Source organism: Hylobates moloch, unplaced genomic scaffold (assembly GCF_009828535.3).
Source record: "Hylobates moloch isolate HMO894 unplaced genomic scaffold, HMol_V3 SCAFFOLD_24, whole genome shotgun sequence".
Taxonomy (NCBI): Eukaryota; Metazoa; Chordata; class Mammalia; order Primates; family Hylobatidae; genus Hylobates; species Hylobates moloch.
In genome coordinates, this window is record NW_026652299.1 from 11,735,213 (window position 1) to 11,753,184 (window position 17,972).

The 17,972-nt window shown below is 36.4% G+C and overlaps 1 long non-coding RNA gene across 1 annotated transcript in view; it reads left to right on the forward strand.

Annotated features, from left to right (window-relative positions):
* Window positions 1–2,548, forward strand: part of LOC131382459 (uncharacterized) — a 38,143-nt gene extending 35,595 nt beyond the window's left edge. The window contains exon 3 of the long non-coding RNA XR_009211962.1: window positions 1,993–2,548. This is a non-coding gene — a long non-coding RNA (uncharacterized LOC131382459). The remainder of the gene's footprint in view (window positions 1–1,992) is intronic.
* The last annotated feature ends 15,424 nt before the right edge of the window (window positions 2,549–17,972 follow it).

Consider the following 17,972-nt stretch of genomic DNA (forward strand, 5'->3'; position numbering starts at 1 on the left):
AGAAATAACACATAAATGATGTTTTTTTTCCTTCCTCAGTGTATTACATCAGAAGTTACAGGATATAGTTATTTTTTACCTCTGGCGATATGAACTATAATCACCTATTTAGGGTGGTGTTTAGGTCTTTCCTAGAAAGTTATTTTTCTCTTTACTTTTATTTTCAGAGACAGCTTTCTCTCTTCCCATGTTTATTTCTTTGTTTAATTGTTTACTTATTAGTATGGACTCATGGATATATGCTTGATTTTAGGTTATAATTAATTAATCAATCAGTCAGATTATTGGTTATCATGCATTACTGTGATCATCTATTTTCTTGATCTGATTGTTCTAAAATGGACATGGGAGCCTCCTCATGTTGACTTTTATTTTCCTTGACATCTCCACCACTTTTTAAGACTTCCTTACTTTCTGAGACCACAAAATGTTCCAGTCTTACCTTGTCCATTCAATGTACTAGTACAGTAATAAAGCTTGCTCTAAAAAGCATTATTTCTTTTTGTTGGAGAATGTTGTTTAGAAACCAAGATCTGGATAACAGGCATTCTCCTTGCACTGGTATGTCATTGTTTCTAGGTCTTCTCAATAAAAAGAGCTAGTAAACATATGTAAGGAAACACATAAACACATACCTCTCTATATTTTATATTTATCTATTTAAAAAACAATTACTGTATGCTAATACCTTTAGTTCTAATCCTATACCACATGTTTCATTCTAGATTATTTAAAACTCTTTCATTTAATAGTAAGAAATCTGGCTCTCATTATTCACATACAGTCACGTATTTACTCAGTTCTGGAATACACATAGTCTCAACATTAGTTGCTTATATTTATGTAAAAATAGCAATTTACTAAATAGAGTATAACAGTTGTGTAGTTGTGTACAGTTTTTTTGCTTGTTTGTTTGTTTTTGGGATGGAATCTCGCTCTGTCTCCCAGGCTGGAGTGCAGTGGTATGATCCTGACTCACTGCAACCTCCACCTCCCAGATTAAAGTGATTCTCCCGCCTCAGCCTCCTGAGTAGCTGGGACTACGGGCATGTGCCACCACACCCGGTTAATTTTTTTTTTTTTTTTTAAGTAGAGAAGGGGTTTCACCGTGTTAGCCAGGATGGTCTCTATCTCCTGACCTTGTGATCCGCCCACCTTGGCCTCCCAAAGTGCTGGGATTACAGGCGTGAGCCACAGCACCCAGCCAGTTGTGTACAGTTTTAATTCATTTAGAGTACATAGTCAAAATACTGTTGTCTAAAATTAATTAGTTTAGTTCTTTTCTTCTACATCTCCATCAATGTGTTTAAGATACTTATTTGAAATATAGGAACATCTATTTTTTGGCCTCATTTTTTATTCATTTTGACCTGTTGATTTAAATTAATTCTTTTAATTTTTTGAGAATATGAAATATTAGCATAGTTCTAAGAATCATACCACAAATGGCCATTTATAGAAGTTTCACTCTCTCATTGTCCCTTCTACTGTGTTCCCATTTCTTGTTCTTTCCATCCCATTCTCACTCATTATCTACAGGCAAACAATTTCATTCATTCCTGTTAGTCTTTTCTATTCTTTTTTTTTCCACAAAAGGGATATATATATATGGAAAATACATATATGTGGAAAAAAGATAGATAGATAGATAGATAGATAGATAGACAGATATAATCTTTTTGCCTTACATGACAGATAACTTACTGCAAAGTCTCTCTCTCTTTTTTATTTTTATTTTTTTCACTTAATGGTTATGCCCTGGAAATTACTCCATATCAGTTCATAGAGTTCTTCCTCATTCACCTTACAGCTACATTTACATTGTGTATATTGTTTACTAAACCATTCTCCAATGTATGGGAATTATGATTGTTTCTACGATTTTGCACTGACAAACGATGTGGGCATAAATAATCTTTAACTGCTGGATACATATCTTCATAGTTTCCCATTTTCAATGGGTCATGTACTGATTCTTCTGTGTCTTTCTAGAGTACCTGCTTTCTCTGTGGAAGCTGTGGCAAATTTCCAGACTTGGCATCAGGTGGCTTTTGATGATTCTCAAAGATAATATTCATCTAACATGAATACATTTTACTGCTCCTGGGGACACCTATAAGAATGCCCCACTGTGGCTGGGCACAGTGGTTCACGCCTATAATTCCGGCACTTTGGGAGGCCAAGGCAGGCAGATCACCTGAAGTCGGAAGTGTGAGACCAGCCTGACCAGCGTGGAGAAACCTCATCTCTATTAAAAATACAAAATCAGCCGGGCGTGGTGGCGCATGCCTGTAATCACAGCTCCTCGGGAGGCTGAGGCAGGAGAATTGCTCGAACCCAGGAGGCAGAGGTTGTGGTAAGCTGAGATTGCAACATTGCACTTCAGCCTGGGCAACAAGAGCAAAACTCCGTCTTGAAACAACAACAACAACAGCAACAACAACAAAATGCCCCACTGCCTAAAAATATATCCTAAACACGAAGTTCAGAAATGTTTTAATCAATGAAAGCAAAAATAAAATGTGTGTGGAGCTTCCTAAAGGTAAAACATTGCTTAGCAAGTATGAATTTTCTCATTAAGACAAAATTTAAGTGATTGTTATTTATTTTCCTTGTTATATACCGTTTCATAAAAGTATCTTTTTGTAATTTTTTTAAAAAGTATGCAAATCCCCCCACACATATAAAGTTCAATATATTTTCACAAAGTTATATATATTCAGAAACTGGGGCAGGGTAATAAATATACTGCTCACATTTGACATCCATTGCTTCAGTTCACTTACCAAAAAACTACACAAAAGCATTTTGTGTCTCCTTTTACACTTTGCCAACTAAATTTACAGTCCTGTCCATGTTTTGGTAAATGGAGCCAGATTGTCTCAGCTTTATTCCCAATTCATGTTCACTGAACTACAGCAAAGCTCTACATCAAAATAGACCATAAACATGTTTCTTCAAATGTAAAACAGAAGTAATTATATTCTGCACAGTAAGAAAAGATTAATGAGATAGTGCCCATAAAGTATTCATTTAAAAAGCTCTGGAAAAAAAATAAATTCAAAAATACATTTTCATGACCCCTTAAAAATAAAATTAGGGAGCTCTCCAATGAAGTTGAATTTTGTATTTGTTTGCTCTTAACTATATTTGCTGAATGAAATTTCTTTTTCTTTTTTTTTTTTCTTTGGAGACAAAGTCTCACTTTGTTACCCAGGCTGGAGTAAGTGGAGTAAGTGGCGTGATCTTGGCTCCTTTGCAGCGTCAACCTCCCAGGTTCAAACCATCCTCCTGCCTCAGCCCCTCATTAGCTGGAACTACAGGAGTATACCACCACACCCAGCTAATTTTTGTATTTTTTGTACAGACTGGGTTTCGCCATGTTGCCCAGGCGGGCCTCAAATTCCTAAGCCCAAGCCAACCATGGGCGTTGGCCTCCCAAAGTGCTGGGATTTCAGGCATGAGCCACCACACCCAGCTGTGAATGGTATCTTACTATTATCTTTCTTTCACATTTAGTGTCTTATTTTCGTTATTTCCCTAGGTTTTTTATTTTCCATATCTTTTCTACTAAATTTTCTGTTCAGTGCCTTTCCTCAAACTTTCTTGTCTTTGTCTTGTTTTCTTTCTCGTGACCTCTCTCTGCTCCAACAAGCAAGGCAAAACATTTCCCGATTCCCATTAGTGAACAATTTATTTATGTTTAATTTGAATTTGATATTTTATGGAGCAAAGGACCTTGCTTTGTATTTCATGCTTTTAAATATTCTATCTCTGATTGTAATGTATAACAATAAGTAAGAATTTTTCAGGTACATGAATGTTCAGTATTCATTTATTTTAAATTATCCAACCAAATAACAGCACTGAAAACCTGCACATTTTTATAACTATTTACTATCAGATTCATCTAATCTACTTATTATTGTGAAAAAACATCTTTGGTCATTTTCAGAAAGACAGCATGTTTGATATGATAATCAAAGAGCATTCGCTTGCATAAAATTATGTCACAAATCACATTATTTTATTCTGGAAACATCTATATTCTGATGATGATTCACCAGAAAATTAAAACACATTCAAAAATGCTATTTTAGGTGTTTTATAAACAGGAGTTGTGTGTGTGTGTACCAATTAAAAGGCTGCAAAATGACACTTTGTATAGTGGTTTCAAGATCTTCCTTCCCCAAGGGTTAATCAGTTCTAAGAAACCGAATCCTATTTTTGTTGCCAATTTAATAAAAACAGGCATACCTGTTGCCCAGGGCACTATTATTCCTTCAGACAGCCACAGTGAGGGAAGAGATTTCTTTTCTTTTCTTACCTAATTAAAATGAAACAAATGAGCTATAATAGAAATCATAAAGTCACCATAGGATATTTCCTTGGGCTATCAGCTTTCCCAGATGGTCATTAATACCCAGATTATAACACATAACAATTCTTATTATTTTTTTGCTATGCACTACATCTTGAAAACAGGCTTATTAAATATTTGGAAAGTATCTAATATTATTGGAAAAAATAATCATATCCAGTGATGACTCTTAATTGTTTTAAAGATTTATTATTTAGAATTGAGGAATGCTTGGGACTAAAAAATCAACATATAAACAAAAATACAGGGAACTATTATTATATGAGACAACAGGCAAAATGTTGCAGTGTCTTGGAAGGAATATGAGTAGAGTTAGTCAACTGAGTATGAATTGACTGCTTCCAGTATACCCTTTACTTGCTTTGTGCTTTTGGATATATAAGGAAAAGAGGACCACAAATTTTCTGTGTTTAAAATCTGAGAAGAGATTAATGTTGTATACCCGTGCACAATCAAGAGTTAAGTAGGGTATTGAGGAAACTCAATTCTGCAGCTAACATTTTCTCTAGAAGCTTTTGTTCACTCTCTACCTCCAAACAAATGAAGAACACAAAGTCAAAAAACAGTATGTCAGCATTTGACTATAAAAATAGTGAAAGTTTTGCAAATTCACCTGCATAGATAGTACAATCGATTGTTCAGAAATTGGTTATGATGCTAGAAAACACAATTTAATTTAAAAGTTAATCAAAGGTCTGTATATAGAAATTGCTACCATAAAAATAGAGGAGGAAGGTGTCTTCAAATCTAGGAATCTTTATTTACGTTTTTAGAGGTATATATGTCTATCTGAAGAATTCAGTAGCATTCATCATACTTAAGTTGCTTGACATTAGCTATTAGCACTTGGAAACCATTCCCCACTATTGTGGTTCTTAAATGCCTTCAATATTTCACACACTGAATTCAGAAATGCAATTAGCAAGCTGAATAGCATATCAACATTTGATAATTGCACCTAAAATATATAGCAGATTATGCAGTTTTGCTCTGAAAAGGCTATTCCTTTATTCACTCCTAGAAACTGTCCATTCTTTTTGGCGTGTTTTATTTTCCTTCTTTATGCAAAAGAGATGGTGCTGAATGCTAATGAATTGATTCTTGGTCAAATCTCAAGCAGTTATGTTCAAGTAATTAGTTCAGGCTCTTGCGTTTCTGACATTCTGCAAACATTTTGTTTGAATTCCTAATTTATCTTTCCTTAATAAATCAACAGTTGACCTTTAGTAGATGCTTGTACTAGGGAATATAGAGAAGAGGACAAATGTGGTTTTTTTTGAATGGGCTAGTAATAAGTTCTGCCAGGTTTTTAGTCCTGAATATTTTCTGTGGATACCCTTGAAAGTTAGCCATTTGGCCAAACAACATGACTGCTGGCTCTAGTAGACATGACTCACATTTCCACATTTAGCCACCCAATACTGCTCTTTCTGGTAGGTAAAGTGGTTGGGAAATTTACCAAGAGTCCAGGTGTCTTAGTCCATGAAACTCTTTTTGTTTCTCCTGGATATGTTTGAACTAATTGTGCCCCAGTTCTGTGACAACTTCTGTTTTTTGGGTCCCACTGGCTGCTGCCCACACAATTCTTTCCATAGCTATTACTCAAAGCCAGACCTATAGGACTTCTTACAGGAACCTGTGGTAGTCTTTTGCCTGTTGAGATTCTGAAAATTGACTTCAGAAAAATCACAGATAATCCTTGCAAGCAGCAGAAAGAATATTCCTTTACTGGTATTTTAGTAACTTCAAAACTCATGAACAATAGACACCTTTGGGAAAACATACCATTTCAGATGTTTTCTTCAAAGCCAAGGGAACAAGATGGATATCTAAGGTTAGTGAGAGTTATTAGCCTCAGAAGAACTGCTATTTTTACCCGTCTCCCAGAGACCTAAAAACAAGATTTTCTATTATTGTTAAACAGGCATATTTAAACCTGCCATATTTCTCATTTTCAAAGTTTCTCTTATTTGAACATCAACACTGTATTATGCATTAGAGTACAGATATCAAGAAGTTATGGTTTTTGCCAAAATTTTACTAAACTCATGATCTGATTGACACATAAACAGTTAAAGCAGCCATTACAGGACACTGGTGCCTGGAAGGATGAAGAGCAGCAGGGGGCATGGCAATATCACAAAGAAGAAACATGTGAAATTAGGCAACAGGAGAAAAGGGAGATAGGTGATAAAGAAGATACCTTTCTTTTAGAGGAGGTGGATTCATGCATTTAATTTTAAATGATAAGGAAAAGAAAATCAGAGAAAGAATATTCTACCCAGAGGTGAAAACATCTGACACCAAGATATGGAGGCACTATGAATCATGGAAATGTTTGCACCATAGTAAAATAATTGAAAACACGAACTCCAAATTAATGGTCTCTGGGTAAGATTAAAATAATGGGCAAAGGACCTGAGCAGACATTTCTCCAAAGATGATATAAAAATGCCCAACAGATAAATAAAACAGTGCTCAACATCAGTCATCATTAGGGAAATGCAAATTAAAACTACTTGGAGATATGATGTCACAGTGTTAAGATGACTATTATCAAAAAGACAAGTGATAAGACATGTTGGCAAGGATGTGAAGAAAAGGGAACTCTAATACACTATTGATGGCAATGAAGATTGGTACAGCCATTATGGAACACAGTATGGAAATTTGTAAATAAATTAAAAATAGAATTGCCATATGACCCAGTCATCCCTCTTCTGGGTATATGGCCAAAGAAGATGAAATCACCACCTTGGAAAGGTATTTACACTTCCATGTTCACTGCATCATGATTCACAATAACCAAAATATAGAAACAAATGAAGTGTCCATTGATGGATGAATAGATAAAGATGGGCCTGAAGAACATTATGCTAAGTAAAATAAGCCAGACTCAAAAGAAAAATATTTCACGATCACACTTACATGCACAATAATTTTTTAAGAAGGTCAAATATATGGAGATAGAGAATAAACCAGTGGTTACCAGTTTGGGGGAGTGGGAGAAGCAAACAGGAGTGATGTAGGTCAAATGATACAAAATAGCAGATATGTGGTATGAACAAGTTTAGGTATCTAATGTACGATATGGGGGTCATAGTTAATAAAATTGTACAATACTAGGGATTCTTGTTAAATAAGTAGATTTTAGCTGCTCACGTCACAAAAAACTGTAACTGTTTGAGATGATAGATAGGTTAATCTGCTTCACTGTAGTAACCATTTTACTATGTATATCTCATAACATCATCTTGCAAACTTCAAATAGAAACAATAAAATTTGTTTAAAAAATAAAAATTGGAAGAGAAAATAAATATAGGCCAAAAACAATACACAACAAGGACAACAACAGAAGTGTCTCTGGATTAGATTTTTTCTTACCATATGTTGTACAATTGTAAACAGATTACTTCTTTTTCACATTTGTGTTTCCCCGTTGGCAAAAAATAGTAGTCATACCTTCCTCAGATATTTGTTGTAAGAATCAAATGAAATAATGAAATAAAGTGCTTAGAACAATGCTTGGCAAAATAAATGCTACCATGACCTCCAACTCCAACTGGTTAGGTTTCTGTAAAAGTCTCTACATAACCATAAATCCCAGAGTGAAGTTTTCAACTTGGGAGAATAAAAGGGATAGAGACAAATTGGTCATTTATAAATGTATCAAAGTCATCATCCAAAGATAAAATACAGGATGTAAGTGAGCACAGCTCAATTTTTTCTTCCATTCTTGATACTAAAATTCCTACAGGCTTTGAAGAAAAGTTGCAGTCATATTATATCCTAGAGTGTTTAGCAAGTGCTGAGAAATATGGGGAACTCATAGAATAGAATCCCCTCCTTGAGGACTTCAACTTTGGGGAATTTGAAAAAAGGAAAAATCAGTGCTTCAATGAAACTATGTGGCTCTTATAGTCCAAATGCCCGATGAAAGCTTTTAGGGACACAGTGGCAGCCCAGTGGTAATCCCCAGTTTCTAAAAGGCCATGTCACATGGCCGTTCCCATAGGTTCTGAATGAGTCATTGTATTTAAGAAGGGAAACAGGAGGCAGATAGGAGAGAGAGGGGCAGACAGAAACAGGAAGACTGAGAAGATACAGGACACATTTGCCACAGTGCTGGCTTGGAATATTAATGTAGCAACACAGAGGTCACTCATCAGACGGCTTTGATGTAGACAATTACCTCTGGAAACTGGAGGCGTGCAGGACTGTCCTCTCCGTAGACCACCATCACTGAAAAGCTAATACAGCTACATCAGCATCCTTGGACAGTCCAAGTCGCCTAAAATAGATCAGCTCACCTCCAGTGGAGATTCAGAGAGCACATCCAGAATTAGAAGGCCAATATGAACATGCAGCAGATGGAGCACAAGAAGTTGAAGCCCTTTTACCTAAAGTGTTGTGTTGGCAATTGCGTAAGGCCCTCCTGTCATCCTCCCTTATTCTCCCATAGATTAGACTCAACTCCTATAGGAGAAGCAGTGCAAAAAAAATGAGAATGTGAGGGTTGTAGTCCTTGATGTGACTGAAATATAAATCTTAATTGACTGATAAATCACTAAGTTGGACTGAGTTTACATTAAAGTGATTAAATTGATTCTGAGTCAGATAGATGTAGTTTGGGATCTGAAAATCAAATCGAGTTATAAGAAAATAAAGTTAAAAACTTGTACAATGGCATTTGTGACTGTGAATGTATGTACCCCCTACATAATAAGAGTTTAAACATCTTCCTAAGGGCAATTAGATGCCATTGAAAGACACTAAGCTGAGAGGTGGCATGATCAGATTTTTATTTTAGTAAAAAATCACTTAGGGAGAAAATTAATTGGATTCAGTGGGAGGAAAAGCAGCAGGGCGTAGATAAGGACCCAGTTAGAAGAATATTGCTGAAATTCATACAAGAAGATTTAAGTTACCTAAATAATGCAGTGGAGTGGATGAACCTGAGGGGTACTAAGTACAAAGAATTTATAGGACATAACGGCTCCATATGCTTGAAGTGATGTGGGAGGAAACGGAGGACACATTCATTCATTTAATATTTTATCAGCATCTGTTGTGGGCCAGGCACTGTGTTAGATGTAGGGAACACAGGTGTGAGCAAAAAGGACAAATCATGACTTTCAGCAACTTTACAGGCTAAAAAGAGATGCAGCTATTAATCAAACAATCACATGAACAATGTGACTCTGATAACTGTACAATTTAGGGGTTCACATTGTGAGAAATGTTTTAACCAAGAGAGTGAGGTAAATGAAGGTTTACCCCAAAAGGGAAAGCTGAGCTTTAAAGAAGGGTAAGGAAGGGTCAATTAAATTACTAGTAAAGAAGTATCTGTCTGGAATTTCAAACAATTCTTACCATGACCATTAGTAGGAAATGCATTTTAACTAACAACTTAGTACTTACACACAGACATAACAGTCTCACACACACATACACAGACACACAGAAACATACAAACATGCATGCACGCAGACAGAACAAAAGTTTTGGATATTAAATTTACTCTAACTACTTGAGTGTACTCTGTTGAGCTGTTAAGTATGCAGTTAGTCATGCTGTTAATAAAATAATTTTATTATTTTAATGTTTCAGACAGCTCATTCAATTGACTTCATGATTCACTCAGAAGTTGTCATCTGTAGTTTACAAAATACTGACTTGCTTACAATATTTATTGAATGCACGCCATACTGAATGTTCCTAGCGATTACAACAACCCTACCAGTACATAGTATCATTAGTTCCATTTTACAAATGAGTCAACTGAGGTTACTGGGCTAAAGCTTCACAGTTACGAACGGCAGAACTTGAATTATGTATAAAGCTAAACCCACATACTTAATTTTCTTACGGCTTACCTGATGGATGGGAATGTCACTTAATAAAGACAATAAGCCTGGAAGTAGAAGCAAAGAATGTGGTTCCTCTCACAGACTGATTTTACTTTTCCATATCCATAAGAGCAGACCACAGCAAAGAAAAACTGACCAGTATGACATGCCACTGCCCTTATCAATGATGCAGAATGTTTCCAAAGAAATGAAAAAAAATGGAACTGAAAGTATTTGATTTGCCAAATTAGGATTTGGCATAGAAATCTTCCAGATTTCTAACATCTTCTTTATGCTTACATAAAATTATGAAAAAAATAGCCTCGTAAACATGTGAATTGTGATGTGATGAACATAATGACTTGGCACATGTATATACCCGCCTAAATTTCCGAAAACAATGTTTATTCTAATTTTGTTTGATGTATTATAGGATTTTCCATATTCTTTTAATTTTTCAAGATTCTAGATCAGAAATCATTGCACTGAGAGTTGCTTCCTTGCATATACATCTTCCTGAGCATCTGCTACCTTTTGGTGTCATTTATTTGAGCCATGGCTGTGTTTTCAGATATTTTCTACCAAAAATTCAATTGTCCTGTGTGAATAGTGACACTTTCATTCATTATTGGTTGTTGACAATTTAATGGGAATTAGAGCATCAGATTCAATTCAATGTAACAAACACTTATTTAAAATCAACTGTAAGATTCTGTCCAAGTTTTAACTCACTAATTATCTTAGGAAGCTGATTGCAAGGGCAGTGAAGAAACTGGACACAGGTAAAGAACTTTTCACATGGGGAAGGGGAAAAGATGGTTCTGCCCTGCTATCTGATGACTAGCTTGTTCAGAGCTGCTAGCGTGTGGGGACCTGGGCATTTTGAGGTCCATGAGATCCTAGGGAATTATGAGGAAGTGCAATTGGCAAAAAGGGTGGTATCAGAAGCAATGACACCCCAAGAGCAGTGAGCATACCCAATAGTCAGATCTCACTATCTAAGACTATTCCCCCATAAGTGGAACAAGTTCCTCTTGGAGAAATGGCCAATTATGGGGCTGGGGCAAGATGATTGTTGAGTATCTTGCATTTACAGAAAGTAAGGAAGTATTTCAAAAATTTCTGAAAACTAAACAACCCACAGTGATGAGGGGATGTAAAAGGGATATAAGAGCCAACTCAATGAACACCAATGGCCAAAGCTAAAATAATTTAAGCTGTAAAATAAATAGCATAGCTTTGGATTATAACCCAAAGTATAAAATAAATATCTTTAGGTCCATATTGGTGTAAATAATTGAATAAATAAGTAAATGGGGGGGTTGACAAATATCAAGCATTAAAGAATTCCAAATAATTTGTGTAGACACTCTACCCTCAAGGAGATGGAGCAGAAATCCATACAAGTTACCTGACTTCCTTCCTGAGAATGAAGTATGGAAAAGAAGAAGAAAAGGGAAACTTTACAATGTATAAACCTGACAAACGCTATTTTAACCAGGGAATCAGGGTTGACATGCTAAGTCTTGTTGATGGCACACTGGATATGATATGATGGTGAGCATAGAATGTTAGCTCTGTAGTCCTCACAAATCCCCAAATTCTCAGTCTCGTCATGAGAAAAAATACTTTAAAATTAAGGAAATTCTATTAAATGCCTGACCAGTATGAAGAAACATGATCACTAAACATAATGTGTATCCTGGGTCACAAGCTAGAATAAAAAAAGAACATTAGGAAAAATCTAAGGAAATCTGAAAATGTATGGACTGTAGTTAATAACGATGCATCAATATTAGTTCATTAGTTGCTGCAAATGTATCATACACAATATAAGATGCTAACGATAGAGGAAACTGTTAGATGTATAGTAACTCTCTGAACTATCTTCATAACTTTTCCATGAATCTAAAACTTTTCTAAAATAGTTTATTCTTTAAAAAGTTGATATTAACAAATGGTAAAAATCTGGTATCACAAATGGTAAAAATCTGGTATAACGAACTCCAACAAAGTACGTTCTTTTACCTTACACCTCAGCTTCCAGCTGGCTTTACCTATGTTCAAAAGTAGATTTTCTACGCTTACTTCACAGCTACGTTGCCAAATTAATTCAAGTTTAAAAAGCTGGCAGCAAAAAGATTAGCAGTAGAGGTGAGTGACTGAAGTGATACATTTCCAACATCATCAGAGCCCTCTGGCACACAGCACCTTATATAAAACAAATAAAGTGTCATGAGACAGTAAATTGAATATGATATAATGCCAAATGATCAATTCAACGTGCCTTGTCAACAGAAAAATAGCAAGTCTCTGTAGAAAATCATCCAAGTAATTGCCATGTATGACATAGATAGTGTTCTCCTTGGAGCAGCTGCTGATACCTCAGGAGACGACAGGGCAGGTGGTGAGAATGTTACTGCCTCTTTTTAAGTCATTGTTTCATATGTCCTGTAGTTCTGTTTTTTTTTCCCCCTTCTTTGGTTGTTGTCACTAGTTGGTCTTTGTAGAGAGAGTTGAACAGATTTGTGAAGCTACTCAGCACAGCCAAAGTTGAATAGCTTCCAGACTGTTAATATTCCACAACAGCATTCCTACTGTAATAGGCTACTTATATTCAGTCTCTTTGACCATTTTTTTTTCCTCTTGTAGAATAAAAACTTACTATTTCTAAGAGCTCCCAATGTGCCTGGAACAATGCTGATGCTTTATGTTGAAATTAACTTGTAGGGCCCTCAAAATGGACTCATGACTGGGGACTTAGTGACCAGTGAGAGTACGGAAGTTTAGAAGTTTAAGTAATTTGCTCACGATTAGAGGTTTGCAAATGTCTGAGCCAGGATTTGAACATAGATAATATGACTCCAGAGCCTGCACATTTTTCCAATGTGTCATTCAGCCTGCCCTGTATATCCTGTGCATGAAAGGTAGTCATCTGTGGCCGGGCGCGGTGGCTCACGCTTGTAATCCCAGCACTTTGGGAGGCCGAGGCAGGCGGATCACGAGGTCAGGAGATAGAGACCATCCTGGCTAACACGGTGAAACCCCGTCTCTACTAAAAATACAAAAAATTAGCCGGGCGTGGTGGCGGGCGCCTGTAGTCCCAGCTACTCGGAGAGGCTGAGGCAGGACAATGGAGTGAACCCGGGAGGCGGAGCTTGCAGTGAGCCGAGATTGCGCCACTGCACTCCAGCCTGGGTGACAGAGCGAGACTCTGTCTCAAAAAAAAAAAAAAAAAAAAAAAGAAAGGTAGTCATCTGTATATGTGCTTGCTTCCTCTGCTAGACTGAAAACGCGTTAAGGAAATAGATTATAATATTCCCAGCTTGTCTCTTTTATGGTCCCTAGGAATAATAAAAACACTTTATAATTATTTGTTACATAAAGTACATACACTTTCTTAGAAAATATTATTTATTCCTATTTTGAAAAGTGTATTATACATTTAAAACTGCATTGACCTGAAAAATGAAGTGAGCTTTCTCTAATGTTTTTGTGCTTTTTTCTTGTTCATTATTGTTCCTGACATAAAAGGGCAAAGTAACCAAGAAAACTTTGCAAGCTGAGATGTTAAAAGAAGGAAATAGTCAATGACAAGTGTTCCTTTTTAGTTGCACAAAATTATGTCTTAAAATAACATTTTCTTGAGCAAAGGCTTTCAAGAAGGATGTTCTATACTAGATTATTTGCATAGCCAGCAGGGCAGTGTGATTATCTGGGGTAGAAATATTGCTTCTTGAAGTGGCCCAGTGCTTCTATGAGAGGCAAAATATGATTAGCTGTGACACTGAGTACCAAGGAAAAATACCCCATCTACCTGGGACTGGTAAGCATCCACATGTTCACATGTCCTGGGACTTGCTAATTGTTTGCAGTGCACTGTAACAACTCCCTTAAGGAAGACTATTGCATGTCTTCTAAGACATAAAGATGCCAGAGGATCAATGAAACAGATGCTTCAGCATCTCCAAATGGAGCAGCAACATTGCTCCAAGACTTTGCCAGCAATTCATGTATTTTGTAACATCATAGACTGAGGGGAGAGTTTCTGAACCTTTCAAGCATTCATTGGCATTCATGGATAAAAGGGGAACTTTATCAAATAATTCAGACAGTGGCTTTTGCAAGGTAACAGCTAAGATTATGTCAGACCTGGGAAATCAATTAAGTTGGAAGACATGGTGACTTAAGTAATTTTTTAAAAAATTCTTGCCACTGGTTAGTGAGAGATGAGAGAAAAGAACAAGAAGGAGTAGAGGAATAAGAAGAGTAGAAAGGAGGAAAAAAGGAGAAAGAGAAAAGAGAGTGAGAAAAAGAAAAAGAAATATAAAGGTGTATTCATTTTCAAAGACCAAGTAACAAATTACTTAAAACTGGGTGGCTTAAAACAACGGAAATTTATTGTCTCACAATACTGGAGGCTAGAAGCCAGAGACCCAAATGTTAGTAGGCTTAAGCTCCCCCTAAAACTTTAGGAGAGAATCCCTTCTTGTCTCTTCTAGGTTTCTGTATTTGCAGTCCTTGGTAATCCTTAGCTTGTAGATGCATCACTCCAATCTCTGCCTCCATCACCACATGACATTCTTCTGCTTGTGTTTCTTCCGTCAACTTCCCTCTGTGCATCTCTGTGTCCAAGTTTTTCCTCTTCTTTTAAGGACACCAATCCTACAGGTTTAGGGGCCCACCCTACTATATTATGACCTCATCTTAACTAATTACATCTGCATCAGCAACTATTTCCAATTAAGATCACTTCTGAGGTACTAGGGGGCAGGATTTCAACATATCTTTTGGGTGGGACATAATTCAACTCATAAAAGAGGGTTTTGCTAATTAAAATTAATTTCACAATGTAGTCTGGAAATAATGAAGTTTTTTACTGAAACCCATGAAATCTTCTGGGAAAAAAATGATCTACCATATCTGGGTCTGTTGGATGTGTATTTCCCTTTACTGACTTCAGGGAAAATCTACTCCTTTACCCTGGGAAGGAAACTTTTTGATGGATCAGAAGCATACGGCTGTATAAGGAAAACTGAAGAGACTGGACACTTAATTTTGTATATGCAACATAGTAACCTTGCACATTGGATTTTATATATTCAAGATAAGGGTGAAGAAATGAATAGAGATTACTGATTTGGGGACAATCCCTGAACCATAAAGGTCAAGACTCAGAGTAGGAGTTCCAGAATGGCTGGGAGTCTTGTTTTTGTTGCTGTTCAGCACTGCATCTCTAGTTCCTAGGCCAGTGCCTGGCACGGAGCCATATTTCGCACATTTGTGCTGTATGAATGAATCGATGAATTGATAGGAACTAGTGTTGAGTGATGAAAATATCAGCAGCTGCTAAATGAGAGATGCTGGTTTCAAATTCTAGCTCTGCTATTAATACATCCAAATCGTGGTGCAGCATATCACTTGTCATTCTGAGACACCATATTCTTGTGTGTAAAAACACGTCATTAATAAGGTTTTTATGAATATTAAATCAAATGCCAAGCAGTATAAAGCACGCAGTACTTTGCCTGTAACATGATGGTACTCAGTAAAAAGTAAACTTCCTGAATTTGGTCAGTGAATTTTCCAAAGATACTGCTATAAGTTAAGGAAAGCACACTACAGAATTTTTACCTCAAGGTACTTCTGTTCTAGCTAGCCAGCAATACAAAGATGAAGTACCTTAAACAATTAAAATAAAGATTAAATCTTGCAATGCTGATCATAAATAACTGTCCTAGGATGTCAAAAAATAAGATGTATGTAGGAAAATCCATCTGCTTACTCCCTCATCTCAGAAGCATACGTTTATTTCACAACCATGTATACATCTAAATACTAACTGAATGACTTGATAGAACTGAACATCATTAATTTTAGTATTATTTTAAATTATTTTCCCCAAACATTTCTGTTCTCAGTTGTCAGCACTAACTCTGCCAGCCGCTGATGTCAGTGCTTTCTGATGTCACTTGCTTGAAGTCTTTTGATGACAAAACACCAATAATATTCAAGAAACTTCAAATATTGAGAGCTGGTAGGGGCATTGGCAAGATACGTACACCCAAGTAGCCAGAAACATGTCAACCATGCGTATTCAGAAAAAAGCACAAGGCAAGGGAGTATGGGCAGCCTGCTTTTATGAAGAATGGGAATCATAAGAAACCTTTCCCAAGGAGAGTTCCCCTGGGAAGACAGTCAGATTCAAAGCTATGAGCGGAATCTTAGGAGCAAAAGATCTCTGATCATCTTAGTGTTCTATGTTTAATCTGCACTGCTGCATTATTCCATTTGCCTGGTTTTTCTTTTTTTTTCTCTCTCTCTCTCACTCTCAGTGTTACTTCCTGCTATTCAAATACCATCTGCTTTCTCACTCTGTAATCAGTGATTCTTTATCTGTTGCATATCTTATTCTGAATAGCCATAGCTTCTCCTTCCTCTTGACTCCAGGTTGTCATGTCTCCTAAGCTCTCCAGCAGAATCTGCAGCTGTTTTATTTTCTCATGCTTCTAGCCTCAAGTTCCTGAGAAGAGTTTCTAGAGGGGTCTGAGGGTATGACAAGCACTGTGATTGGCTTTTCCAGTTAAGTCCGTTGGTACTCTCCCAAGGAAATTTAGAGTTGAACATCATCGCATGAGTGAGAGAGCACCAGGAAGCTTCTGGGGGAAGATCATTAGATTGAGCAAGAGGAGACCCATGTCGATACAGTATTATTCCAAGATCTGCTAATGCCCACTGGGCCAAGTGACCCATCTTTCATCGACCCAGTTCCCTGTTCTGTAAAATGGGAATAAAAGAACACGTGAGATAATATAGGTCAAAAATTATTGAAAAAGCCTAAATTCCTGTGTATGGATGAGCTATATCTACTTCAGTTGCTGCCCTATTTAGGAGTCACAGTTATTTAACCCAAGTACTTTTTTTGTCCATCAAATCAAGGACGTAGGGAAGACTTCGTTTGTTAGAATATAATTTCAAATTTTTTAAAAAAATCTATAAAATTTTCTCTATGTTCTTTACTGTATATTAAAGTTCTACATTACATGTTAAGTTGAATACAGTATTATAACAGTTGAGTATTAACTGGTCTGTGTTCCAACTAGGGGTGGAGAAACCATATATTAATAGTGAAATCAGTATTCCTTAATTCCCTCCGCAATCAGTTGTCACTTTCCTCGGGCTGACAGGCAAACGGCCATTTGCAGAGCTGCCAAACCTGCATCCCCCATGCTGCAATTTGAGCCTGTTTCCTTTTATTTTATCCACCATGGAAAAGAACAACAGCTGGACACATCAATTTGCATAATAACCTCTCCTGCTCAGAGACTGTTGGAAGGTCGGGTCTCTATTGCTAATACATTTCAGGCAGAACCTCTCTCTTTTTCTCTTTTGTTCTTTTCACAGCAAAACTATCTTTTGACTAAAGCTGTACTTCAAAAAATTTTGATTCCCTGACAATATAAGACTCCTTTCACAATTCTTCCACACGTTTCCTTAGTTAGGGAAGATGTTGAAAGAAAAAAAACAAAAAAACAAAAAAAAACACTTATGAATAAATCACTCTGCTAGTATTCTGGAGAGGTTTAGATACATTTTTACTTAGGCACTGCTGACACTTCTGTAGCATATCAAATTCAATTGAGATGAAATCCATGGCTAGAAGGGAAATTTGGGGATTAATTTTGTGCTTATTATATTATGAAAAATTTTAGAATCTCAGTGACAAAATGTACATAAATAG